Below are 12,710 nucleotides of genomic sequence, written 5' to 3' on the forward strand. Positions count from 1 at the left end.
ATGACTACTTGCACACCTCCATACGATTTTTCTACAATTTATGGTGAATTTTATAAAACTGCCTATCATTTCCGAAACGAATTCGGACCAGTCTGTGAATATGAACATTTTCACATAAGTTAGACACTTCTAAAAATCATACTAAAAATTATGGATAAACTAGACACATTTTCTAAACTCTCAAAGTTTACAGATTCAGTTTTCGACTTCGTATGATTTTTCTATGATTTTTCTAAAGCAGTACAGAAAGGTTAAAAACTAGTTCACAGCTTACAATTTTCATAACACTTTGTAACATGTTGAGCAAAGTGTTTGTCTTTGATGACTTTATAATTTACACATGTTTTCTGTTAAGTTATGGTTAAATAACAGAAATTTACTTCCTAAATTGTAAGAGTCCTTTCACATTACAAACATACAAGATAAAACATAAGAAACATAGTTATGCATTCTAAGCATGATACACGTAAACTCGTTAACGTAAGTTGTGAGACAATTCTCTAAATGTACTCTTAGAGTACGGGTTAAAATTCCTGCAAGTTATAACCAGAGTCTCTTGTAGGGAGAGCGTGATAATTGTGTATAGATCTATATTGGGATTGACACCCCACACCTTGCTGCTAGCTACAGCGGGACCTGCAGGTCTACGGGTGACAAAAGTCATAACAAATTTTAACGTCTGAAAAACGTTGTAACAGGTCATCCGGTTGTAGTATGGTTATAGCGACTCACATAGGGAGTTAACATCACTTAAAGTTTACAGGAGATACTACTTTAAAAAGGAAAACAGAAAGGAGTTTTATCTATTTAAAACTGTATTCTTCGTTTAAATTACGAACACACACTCATGCATTCGGTCTTGGGATTTAAGACTACATAATATTTGATAAGGAAAATATTGGATTTTTCTTGTGTACACATTCCATTTTACAAATAAAGATTTTTCCAACACTTCACCCAAAAGCTTATGAACTCACCAACTTAATTGTTGACACTCTTTCAAAACTACTTGTATTCTCAGGAAACCCGTGAAACAGGTAATCAACTGCTTTTGAGGATGGAACGCCAGACGTCAAATTAAACATTTTTGTCATCATAATGTAATTGGTTTTGAAACATGTAAACTCATACTATTGTGTAACTTTTTCAATTATATTTATGATGGTTGTATTTACTATGCGCACTATTATACTCATTGTTGTGATACTATACATGAAGTCCTCCACCCCTGAACGTTTCCGCCATCCTTGGTTTGGGGGTGTGACACTATAAGCCTGAAATCTACCGAAATGTTTAAATCAGAAAGTGTATGTCTTCCGTGCCATTTGGGCCAAAGCTTTATTGGTGTATATCAAGTATAGAAATTGTCATGTCTCATTGATCGTATATCTTTGAATCAAATCATTGATTGATATGGAAAGTTTGTCACATGATTCACATATGCCTTTGTTGTTCCTTGTTCCTCTTTGCTTCTGCCATATTGAAGTATATATATGGCATAACGTTATATTGTATCTATTATTGAACTCACTAAGCGTCACCGCTTACCCCTCTCAGTGTTTAACAATTGCAGGAGATAAGTAACCAGTGTGGTTATATACTGTCGGAAGATGTAGAATAGTTTTTTCTATTACTTTTGTATTTCGGTTTATGTTTGTATAAAATTACAATATCCTGGGTAGTTATGTAAAATATTAAAACATAGTCGGTTTGTATCCAATCTTTTGCAATCACTTTATCAATGTAAGATATTGTTTTATAAATATGCATGTAGTATGTTTTGGAGTAACAATTGTCAAGTATGAAAGTTTGGGTCTTTCAGAAATACGAAAGTTTAGAAAGGGGTTCTTTCATCATGGTATCACCATATGAGGTTCAAATAGGAGGACGTGGAGAAGACAGCGTTTCAGACAAGTTGTGGTCATTACGAGTTCGTGGTGATGTTGTTTGGGCTCACCAACACACCAACATTTATGGATTTATTGAATCGAGTGTGTAGGCCGATGCTCGATCTATCAGTTATTGTTTTCATTGATGATATATTGGTTTTATCCAAGACCAGGGAGCATCATGAGGAGCACCTTCGAGAGTTGTTGGGAGTTTTGAGGTGGGAACGGTTGTATGCCAAGTTCTCGAAGTGTGAGTTCTGGTTACGGGAGGTCTAGTTCTTGGGACACCTCATTAACTAGAACGGGATTTTGTTCGACCCGGCCAAGATTGAGGTCATTATGTAGTGGGAGATCCCGAAGTCTCCTTCGGAGATCATGAGTTTTTTTGGGATTAGCAGGGTATTATCGTAGATTTATTCAGGATTTCTCCAAGGTTGTTGTACCCCTCGCTCGTCTGATGAGGAAGGGCGTGCATTTTTTTGGGGGATTGAGCAGCAGGCTGCATTCGAGACATTGAGAAAGAAGTTATGTGAGGCCCCAATGTTGACTCTCCTTGGGGATTTTGAGGATTTTGTTATGTATTTTGATGGATCCATCACCGGGTTGGGGGTAGTACTCATGAAGAAAGGGAGGGTGATTGCTTATGCTTCCAGGCAGTTGAAGCCGCATGAGGTTCAGTATCAAACGCATGATATGGAATTGGGGCGGTGGTGTTTTCCCTCAATATTTGGCGGCATTATCTGTATGGGGTCCGGTGTACCATCTGCACAGATCATAAGAGTTTGAGATATCTTATGGATTAGTCAAATCTAGATATGAGACAGTGTAGGTGGCTTAACGTGTTCAAGGATTATGACTGTGAGATTTTGTGTCATCCAGGAAAAGCGAATGTGGTCGTTGATGCCTTGAGCCACAATTCGACTAGTTCTTCAGTTGGGAGCTTATGTATGAGGATTTCGACTAGTTCACCACTTTTGGATTTGATTAGGAAGGCTCGGGCCGAGGGTATCAAGAACGAGAATTGGAAGCAGGAGCGAATCAGCGGTGAGATTGACAGATTTTCTACCGATGGTCGTGGGTTGTTGACCCGGTACGGTCGGGTTTGGGTGTTAAAATTTGGCAGGATCAGGCTGACTTGTTGGAGGAGGCACATAAGTCCAGATTTTCGATACACCCTGGAGCTACCAAAATGTATCGGGATTTGAAACTTAGTTACTGGTGGCCATGTATGAATAGGGAGATAGTCTGGTATGTTGACAGGTGCTTGACCTGTCGGATGGTCAAGGTTGAGCACCATAGGTCGCATGGCAAGCTTCAGCCTTTGGAGGTTCCCATGTGGAAATGGGAACATATCACCATGGTTTTTAATCGCCAAGTTACCTTGGACGGCTAAGGGGTTTGATGCGATTTGGGTTATAGTGGATCTCTGACCAAGAGTGCCCATTTTTTAGCTATTCAGGAGAGCTCCTCGGCCGAGAAATTGGCCGATGTTTATGTGAGCGATATCGTCGCCCGACATGGTGTTCCTGTTTCTATTGTATTGGATCGAGATGTTCGGTTCACTTCTCGATTTTTGTAGAGGTTCCATGAGGAACTGGGTACGAGGTTGCACTTTACCACTGCTTATCATCCGCAGACTAACGGCCAGAACGAGCGGACCATTCAGACACTTGAGGATATATTGAGAGCTTGTGTCATAGATTTCGATGGGAGTTGGGACTCCTACCTTCCCCTTGCTGAGTTTTCTTACAACAAAAGCTATCACTCCAGTATCGATGCACCACCTTTTGAGCTACTTTGTGGGAGGATGTGTTATACCCCGGTCTGTTGGGGAGAGGTCAGTCACAGGGTTATGGGAAGTACCGAGGTAGTCCTTCAGACAACATAGCTTATTCAACAGATCAGACAGAGGTTGCAGACAGCTCATAGTCGGCAGAAGAGTTATGCTGACAGACGTCGATCTGAGTTGGAGTTCCAGGTCGGTGATATGGTTTGACTGAATGTATCACCCTAGAAGAGTGTAATATGATTCAGGAAGAGGGGAAAATTGGGGCCCTGGTATATTGGATCGTTTCGAGTGATTTCCAGGGTTAGTTGGGTAGCCTATCGACTGGATCTACCTGAGGAGCTCAATCAGATTCACAACACCTTTCACGTCTGTCAACTACGGAAGTGTGTAGCTAACGATTCAGCAGTGATTCCTTTAGATGATATTCAGGTTGATGATCGCCTGAACTATGTTGAGAGGTCGGTGGTAATTTTGGATAGGAAGACGAAGGCCTTGCGCAACAAGGTGGTTCCATTGGCCAAGGTCCAGTGGCAGCATCGGAAGGTTTCTGAATAAACTTGGAAACTCGAGTCAGAGATAAGAGAGCACTAACCTGATTTATTAACAGCATCGGACTTCAAGGACGAAGTCTGTTTCAAGTAGGGGTAATTATAACACCTTGATCCAGGTATTTTGTAACGTCCCAAAAACTCAGAACCAAAATTTTTTGTTTTTATATTAAATAAACATCAACCAACACGATAATCAAACCAATAAGAAAGTCATAGTGTATCAATAATCATCCAAAATACATCAGAGTCAATAAAGCAGAAAACCATGGTGTGTGTGCGATGCAATCATCTCGGGCTCTTCCCCTTCGAACCGGAAGTACCTGAAACATAAACTAAAAACCATAAGCACAAAGTTTAGTGAGTTTCCCAAGATACGGCATACCATACATATTTGAACATGTATTTCTCACCATTAACATTAGAAATACTCATTGGTTGAGACTGCAACTTTGGATTCGAGGACGTTGACTTTAGTTGTCCATGACAACTTGATTTACAAGCTTTCGGAGAGAGTTCACCAAAGTGAACTTAAATATTCAACTTGCCACATGTATCCCCTAGCAAGAAAACGGTAGAGATTATGGGATCTTTGTTTGCATCTGGTTAGAGAATTTGAGTAGTGGAAATGTTGAAAATTAAAGAAGCCAATATCAAAACCTTTGTGTTGGAGTATCATAGGCGTATGAGACAGATTATATCGACACATGTGACTTGTGTTGATGTATAGACGTTTTGCATCTTTATTTTGTATAAAACATAAAGTTTGTTACATATTGCAACATATGATGCATTAATTAACAGATAACTACATTGTAACTAATTTTATTTACATAATTCTGAACGTTGTAATGGATAAAATGTTTTTTTTTCTCCATCAATAAATCCTTGCATATTTAATATCTTTTTTTTTAATATTGTTCAACTTTTGGAGAAGTTCAAAACTGTCCATCCGATATCGACTTTTCCACAAGTTCTATTTATTTCTTGATACCAACAACCTTTTTTTTAATCTCTACTACGAGAACATCTCTATGTGCCATAATTTCTAAATACCTTTTCGAGTCTCTTTCTTGGACTTCTTTACGATTCTACATAGCTTCAAATGTATTAGGGCACATCATTCATGGAAGTGGTCCATCACAATAATGGTATGGGCGTATGGGTGATCTGGACCAACATCAGAAAATCGGTTAAGTAGGGAACAATGTCACTCTTCATCTACATAATAAAAATTACCTTCGTTGGTATACAAGGATCTTTCAAATAATTTCTATTTTTTGGACTTCTTGAATGGCCTAACAAACATTTTTCTTCATATTAGAGAGATAGCAAAGTGATAGGAAGTTTGTTTAGCGTATGAATCAAGATATATGGCTATATTTCACGATTACAAATTCATTTTGTAGGTCTTTCACGAGAATACATATACGATAGTTGATAAGATAATTGCACAAGTAGTACTAGCAAATACCACAAGTGTTACGTGAGCGTACTGTTTGAAAAAGGTAAATCTTTGCTAGCTCGCATTTGTTTTTCGCGAGCTTAATGGTTATTAGCTCATATTTTCAAAAAATCTCCCTTTCTAATAAATAAATAGGTTGATTCTCCTACTGCCATGTGTCAAACTCTTAATAAATATCATATATATGCCACCTGTCATCTTTTTTCTATTCCCTTTTACATTGCATTTTTTCAGGTCAAAGTTTTGTCATCCATTTTGAAATCCCTAAAAATTAGCCAACATTTTTGTTAACATAAACCCAATTTTGAAATCCTTGATAAGAGTTTCCAATTTGAAGCCGATAAATCAGCTACTCATCACCGAGAATCATGACCGCCAACCTATTCTCTCCACAATCTTTAAAAAACTCATAAAACCCTAGAAGCGGGTTCTTGATTCACCATCTCAGAACCTGGTTCTGAATTTTCACACATTCATTTATCTTGAAGGAAATCCAAATTGATTTTCATTCATATACCGTCTCTCCTTCTCTCGAATCCTAATGGTCGTCGGCTACATCTCACGCAGCAGAAGGTATATGCTTCTTTGTCATCGCTTTCATCATCTTCAGAGATTTTATTGATCATCTGCATTCTATTTTCCCATTGATGTTTATTTTATGTTTTTATGTGACATGTTCTTCAACCCTTTCTCTTCCTATTGAATGCTTCACGTAACAGCTAGAGGTTTATTGGAAAAACTTTGCTAAGGATTTTGTACATGAAGTTTTCTGGTAATTTGGTTTCAAAGAATGTTAAAATTAGGAAAATTGCATCTTTACGGAATGCTATTCCTTCACTGGATCCATAACACTAACAATCCAGGTTATTTTTCTGTCATTTATTGTATTTAATCGCACGTCACCTTATCCACACTAAGCGACCATTGACAAGCCCTTGATTCCGCATACCTTAAAATATACGACGAAGCCATTAAAAAGTGATATTACTTAAATGATAATGTTTTGTTTTTGTATCTAAAGGAGTAGTACTGATCTTATTCCCCATGTTTCTGTCATCAACTGGACTCGAATTTTTCTTACATTGGTGCGGTTTTGGAAGCAAAAAAGAACGTAGTTAATTGCATCAATAGGTAAGTAAATTGGAGCAACAAATCCACTTCACGTTGAACGGGATACAATTACAGGGGATCTTGCTCTTCAAACCGGATGGTTAAATTTTGGTCTTTTTTTCTGTTGATTTCTATAAATTTTAGGAATTTGGCTTCTTTTTATGTGAAGTAAATTGTATAATGAATCAATGATATTTTTTTGAACAAAAATGTGGTTCATGGAAGTGATAGCCATGAAAATGGGAAGCGGGAAATATGTATCATCTTATATTTTGGTCTCTTTTTCATGGTCGAGGTTGAGGAATGAAGGCAAAATAGTAATTTTGTTATATAAAATGGAATAAGATAAGATTAGATAGAGCATATAGAAACCGAACAATATTGTAAATGATTTATGTTGTAACATGATCAATGTATATTTTCACGACAACTTTATGTTTCAAAGAATGTGAATTAACAAAATGGACACAAGTTTAAGCTCTATGGCTGATAGAATAATGAGAAGCATCATTATTTATTCACAAGGAATCCATTTATGAGAGATATAAAACTCAAAATCGAATCAGTGTAATAACAGTGGAGCTTGATGCTTTCATTATTGGAGACATTAGGAGAAATTACAAATTAACTCTCTTTATAAACCTTTAAAACTATAATATTGTTTTGCCCTTTATCGTATGTGGTAGCACCTATCTGTGCAGATGAAGGTTGTTGTGCCATTGGAAAATCCAGAAATATTTCAGGTTTTATGTAGCTTTAGATACTCCTTTATTTTTTTTATATACTTTGTATACGTTTTATTTTAACATGAGGCTTTTATCAAGTAATTTTTTTGAACAACATAGAATATGGCGAGTCACTTCAAAAATTAACCATTTTCATGGCTTTTGCACCAGAAGAAGAAGAGGCTGAAATCTTGGAATGGATAACTGATAGAGAAAAAGAAGCGGAGGAAGATTGGGCTTCAAGGAACCATGATGCTTGAGTCTGCAAGTTCGTCAAGAAAAATGCTTCTGAAATAGTGGTTTTGATATCAATGTATTTTCAAAAAAATATTTTTTATTTTTTTTTATCTTTTATGTGTATTATTTTATTTTTTTACTATGAAATGGAGGTTTTAATAGAAATGTACATTTTTTGAAAAAGAGTTCTTTTTTTTTACACTTTTTATTACCAGGTCAAAGTCCAACCTTTATACATTTTTTTTATAAACGTTTCTGAAATAACAGTTTAAAAGCAGTGTACTTTGGAAAAAAAGAAGTTTTTTTTGGTTTACTTTTTGATGTCTTTTATTACCAATATATCCAGTCATGTTAAGCCAAGTCTGATGCAAGTTTTTGATTTTTTTTTTTGTTTTTTTTTAAGATTTTGAATAAACATTTGATGAATGTACATAAATAAACACCGTTATATTGACATGAGTGCAAACACCAAGCTACTATTTCAAAACTTTCTCCACCTCTATAATGTAATTGTGGATCTCCATAAATTGCTATTTTATATACTATTTACAAGTGTTCTTAATGAAACCCATGAAACATGCAATGTTACTTTCAATGTAGGTGGTTATGGACAATGGAATATGAGAAGGGATTATAATTGTTGAATCTTCATTTACAAAGCTACTTCTCGGTACAAGTTCTACATTTTTAGAATGTAATAAATTCAGGACTGTGTTTGAAATGATAGAGTATTTGTGCAATAAAATTTTTAAAGGGTGTTTTGGTCCTTTTATGAAGATGGTTTAAAGACCAGCCAAAATAGTAATTCCAGATGGCATTATGTTTTTTTGTATATAAGAATAAAGGGCAATATGGTCCTTTTATGGTTACTGACAAATATAACAGGTGATTCAAAGCCTGTTTTTAAAATTTTAAGTTTTTCGGTTCTCAGAAGAGAAAGAAGAGTATGTTGTGATGCTTAGAAATTTTGGTGTGATTACTCAAACAAAGGGCATTATGGTTTTTTTTTTGTGCTAGATTTTTTTAAACCATAATGAACATTCTTGATTATGGAAGGTAGGGGAAAAGAAGTTAGTGAGATGATTTGAAAGTTCGGGTGCAATAAAAACTTTAAGGGGCATTTTGGACTTTTTTTAATTTTTTCCAGGAAATTGTTTTTTTTTTCAAAAAAGCTTTTTAAGTTTAATTGTACTATATGTTACTCCTTTTTTTTTTAACAATGTGTGTCTTCTATGTTTGTAAATTAATAAAATTTTTACAAATATTTGATTAGTCATCATGATTTTAAATTATGAATAATGTTTTTTTTTCAACCGTGGTTTCCACAGGTTTAAACCTAGTAATAATAATAAATAAATAAAGTTTCTTAGTAGTGATAGGTGACACCATATATGTTCATTTTTATGAATAACTCAAAATAAAATATTATGAAAATCATTGTACAATTAGTCGCCATAATACTCGTAATGTCGTTTTTGTCTTCCATGTTTTTCTGTACTTAGTTCTCATTAAATAACTAATTTATCTAGCAACTGACGTTTAAAATTTATACAATACCTTAAATACAGTCATCTTTGTAAGTAACAAGTATATTGTTTGTATAAGTTCAAAGTTTTAGGTCTTCCACCTCATATTTCAACTGTACTACATCAATACAATATCAACACATTTCTCAAAAATGGTTCCACTTGCAAATCAACTACTTTATATTTTAACGAATATAATAATTATTTTGTAATTAATAAGTAGTCAGTAATATATTCAAAATTATTAGCATAATCATACAATTAGTTTTGTTTATGTTTTGATTAAAAGTTTGAGCATTATTTTTGTTTCTTTTTTTTCAAAAAAATATATCCACCTTAACTTTTTCCTATAACCATATCTAAAGTTTACTCAATTATGAATCACTAACAAATATAATTTTTTTAACGGTAAATTTAACCTACTAATAATGTTAATAATTGTTAATTTATTCTTATTTATTAAATTCAATTGAATACTATGGTGAGATTACTTTGTTAAAGTTGAAAAGTTTTCAAGAATTGAAAAGCCAAAGATGATATGGCTTGCAAACTTTTGATTGCAATGGCTTTGAAAGAGGCAATGTGGAAGTTCTTACAACAGAGATTTTTTTGACATAAGATGACATGGTAAAATTTAAGAAACCAAATAGTCCAAAAAACATGTGATGAGCAGAGCATATTTGAGATATGCCTTTAAAGTTTAAACAATAAAAAACGATGGTATAACTGATACAGCACAATGTACAACCATAATTTGCACTACGAATAGCATCATCTTGCTATGTTTGTTTGATCCGTTATGACAACGAATAGGAATGTGATCCATGACATGTGATATTAAAATGAAGATTGATTGCCACATGTGTATGACAAGTCATTAGGACCCCAACTTGTACTACTTTCCAAATAAATGGGAGCTTCTAGATCAACAACTTCTTTTAGCTTAAAGGACATGTAATTAATTATATTTATGAAAACGATTTATTGTCTATTCCTAAGTAAGGTTAAACTCTTAATAATACACAAATTACAACTCGAATCACAATTCACAATATAATAATAAACTAATGTAACACTGATCCTAAAGTTGGAAAAAAAGATTTTCATTTGTTCACATCTAATGTTTTTGAATGGAAGGGATCTGATCCAATTATCCGTCCGGTTAGAAATATGTTTGTATTTCTGTTGGTGATTTGAAATTAAAGACATTTGGAAATTCTGAGATCGTGTTTAACACTTTTAAATCGAAGTATTTTGGTGGTACTTTCAAATCTTCAATTGGATAATATTCAGAAGTTTGAGAACAAGAAAAGAGAATGAGAAGTATGTTTTTGTCATTTGTGTTCTTCAACGTGTTGTACCATTCTATATTTCTTTTTTGGGAATATGACTTATTAAGGTAATTAACTTTTTGGTATGTTTACATCTGGGTAAGTATCTTTTTTTGTACACATCTAGGTAACAAACATGTTGGAAGTGTTCACATATGACAATTATGACCTGCTATAGCAGATTAAATCCTAGATGTGAACGCTTTCAACAAGTTCGTTACCTAGATGTGTACAAAAAAAATAGTTACTCAAATATGAACAAAACGAAAAGTAAAAATTAAATTACACGAATGGTCCCTGTGGTTTGGGGGAATTTGTGTTTTTGATCCCTAACTTAGTTTTTTTAACTTGGATGGTCCCTACTGTTTATTTTTGTTGCGCATTTGGTCCCTGTCTTTCCTAAAAAACTATTGTGCCCTTATTAATTTATTTTTTAATTAATTTTCTTATTTATGTATTTATTTTTTACATATTTAAAAAAAAAAAATTCCTCGGATGATCCTACTGTTTATGTACTTCAACTCTGGCGAACCAACACCATAACCTACTCTCTTCATCTTTAGTGGGTTGTGGTGTTGATTCGACGGAGTTGAAGGACCGAAAAAAGAAGGGATGATGAAGACGTCGATATCACTAAAGATGGAAAATAAATAGAAGTTGAGAAGGATGAGAGATGGGATGGTGAGGAGATACAGATATGTGGGGTCTACTAAATTTTCTTAAATATATAAAGCATAAGTACATAAACAAGAAAATTAATTAAAAAAATAAATTAATAAGGACACAATAGTCTTTTTAGGTAAGATAGAGACCAAGCTCGTAACAAAATTAAACAGTAGGGACTATCCGAGTTAAAAAAATAAATTAATTAAAAAATAAATAGTACGGATCATCCGAGGAAAATTAATTTTTTTAAATATGTAAAAAATAAATACATAAATAAGAAAATTACTTAAAAAATAAATTAATAAGGGCACAATAGTCTTTTTAGGTAAAACAGGGACCAAACGCGCAACAAAAATAAACAGTATGGACCATCCAAGTTAAAAAAATAAGTTAGGAACCAAAAACACAAATTCCCCCAAACCACAGGGACCATTCGTGTAATTTAATTTTTACTTTTCGTTTTGTTCATATTTGGGTAACTATTTTTTTGTACACATCTAGGTAACGAACTTGTTGAAAGCGTTCACATCTAGGATTTAACCTGCTATAGCAGGTCATAATGGTCATATGTGAACACTTCCAACATGTTTGTTACCTAGATGTGTACAAAAAAAAGATAGTTACCCAGATGTGAACATACCGAAAAGTTAATTACTTTGATAAGTCATATTCCCTTTCTTTTTTATTCTTATATCAAATGTTTGACCAAAATTTGCTTAAATATGTCACTTAGTTGAAAACCGTCACAAGATAGTTGCAACGTTAAAAAACTGACACAAAACGGACTTTTAACCACTGGATAATTAGTTTAACCGACGGATGTCCAACAACAGTCAAACCTGACACAAAACAGCCTTTTTAACCTTTGGATATAACACCGAACAGCATGTATTCCGATGCAAGTTTGTTGCGATTTTCCGATATGGTGTGTTCCAACGAGCTGTGAACGATCGCAATTGAATAGTAACCACTTTCGTTACGAAAGTGCATTCGCATTGCAATCAGTTCCAATTACTAAATCGCATTCGCATCACAATCATGTTTGAGATCAATTTCGGACCGAGACCAATTTCACTCCGAGATCAATTCAATTCCGAAGTCATTTTCGGTCTGATGTCAGTTACATTTCAAGATCAATTTCGGTTCCAATATCAGTTCAATTACGAAATCACCTTCGTTCTGATTTCAATTCAATTCTGAAATCAATTTGCCCTTACTTTAAATCTTGTATAAACTTAAACATGTGTGTACTCCACACTTTCCTTACTTGTTTAATATTTATCAAGATTAATTTTGGTCAACAAGTCAATCCATTACACTTAAATACACTTAGTGAAACAATTCACCATCACATCGGACATGACATATTTCCGATTAATCCAGTTCAAGTGAGTATAGTCAAACGAACTGATTCAATTGAGAAC

Source organism: Lactuca virosa, chromosome 6 (genome assembly GCF_052849685.1).
Source record: "Lactuca virosa cultivar CGN04683 chromosome 6, Lactuca_virosa_CGN04683_v6, whole genome shotgun sequence".
Lineage (NCBI taxonomy): Eukaryota > Viridiplantae > Streptophyta > Magnoliopsida > Asterales > Asteraceae > Lactuca > Lactuca virosa.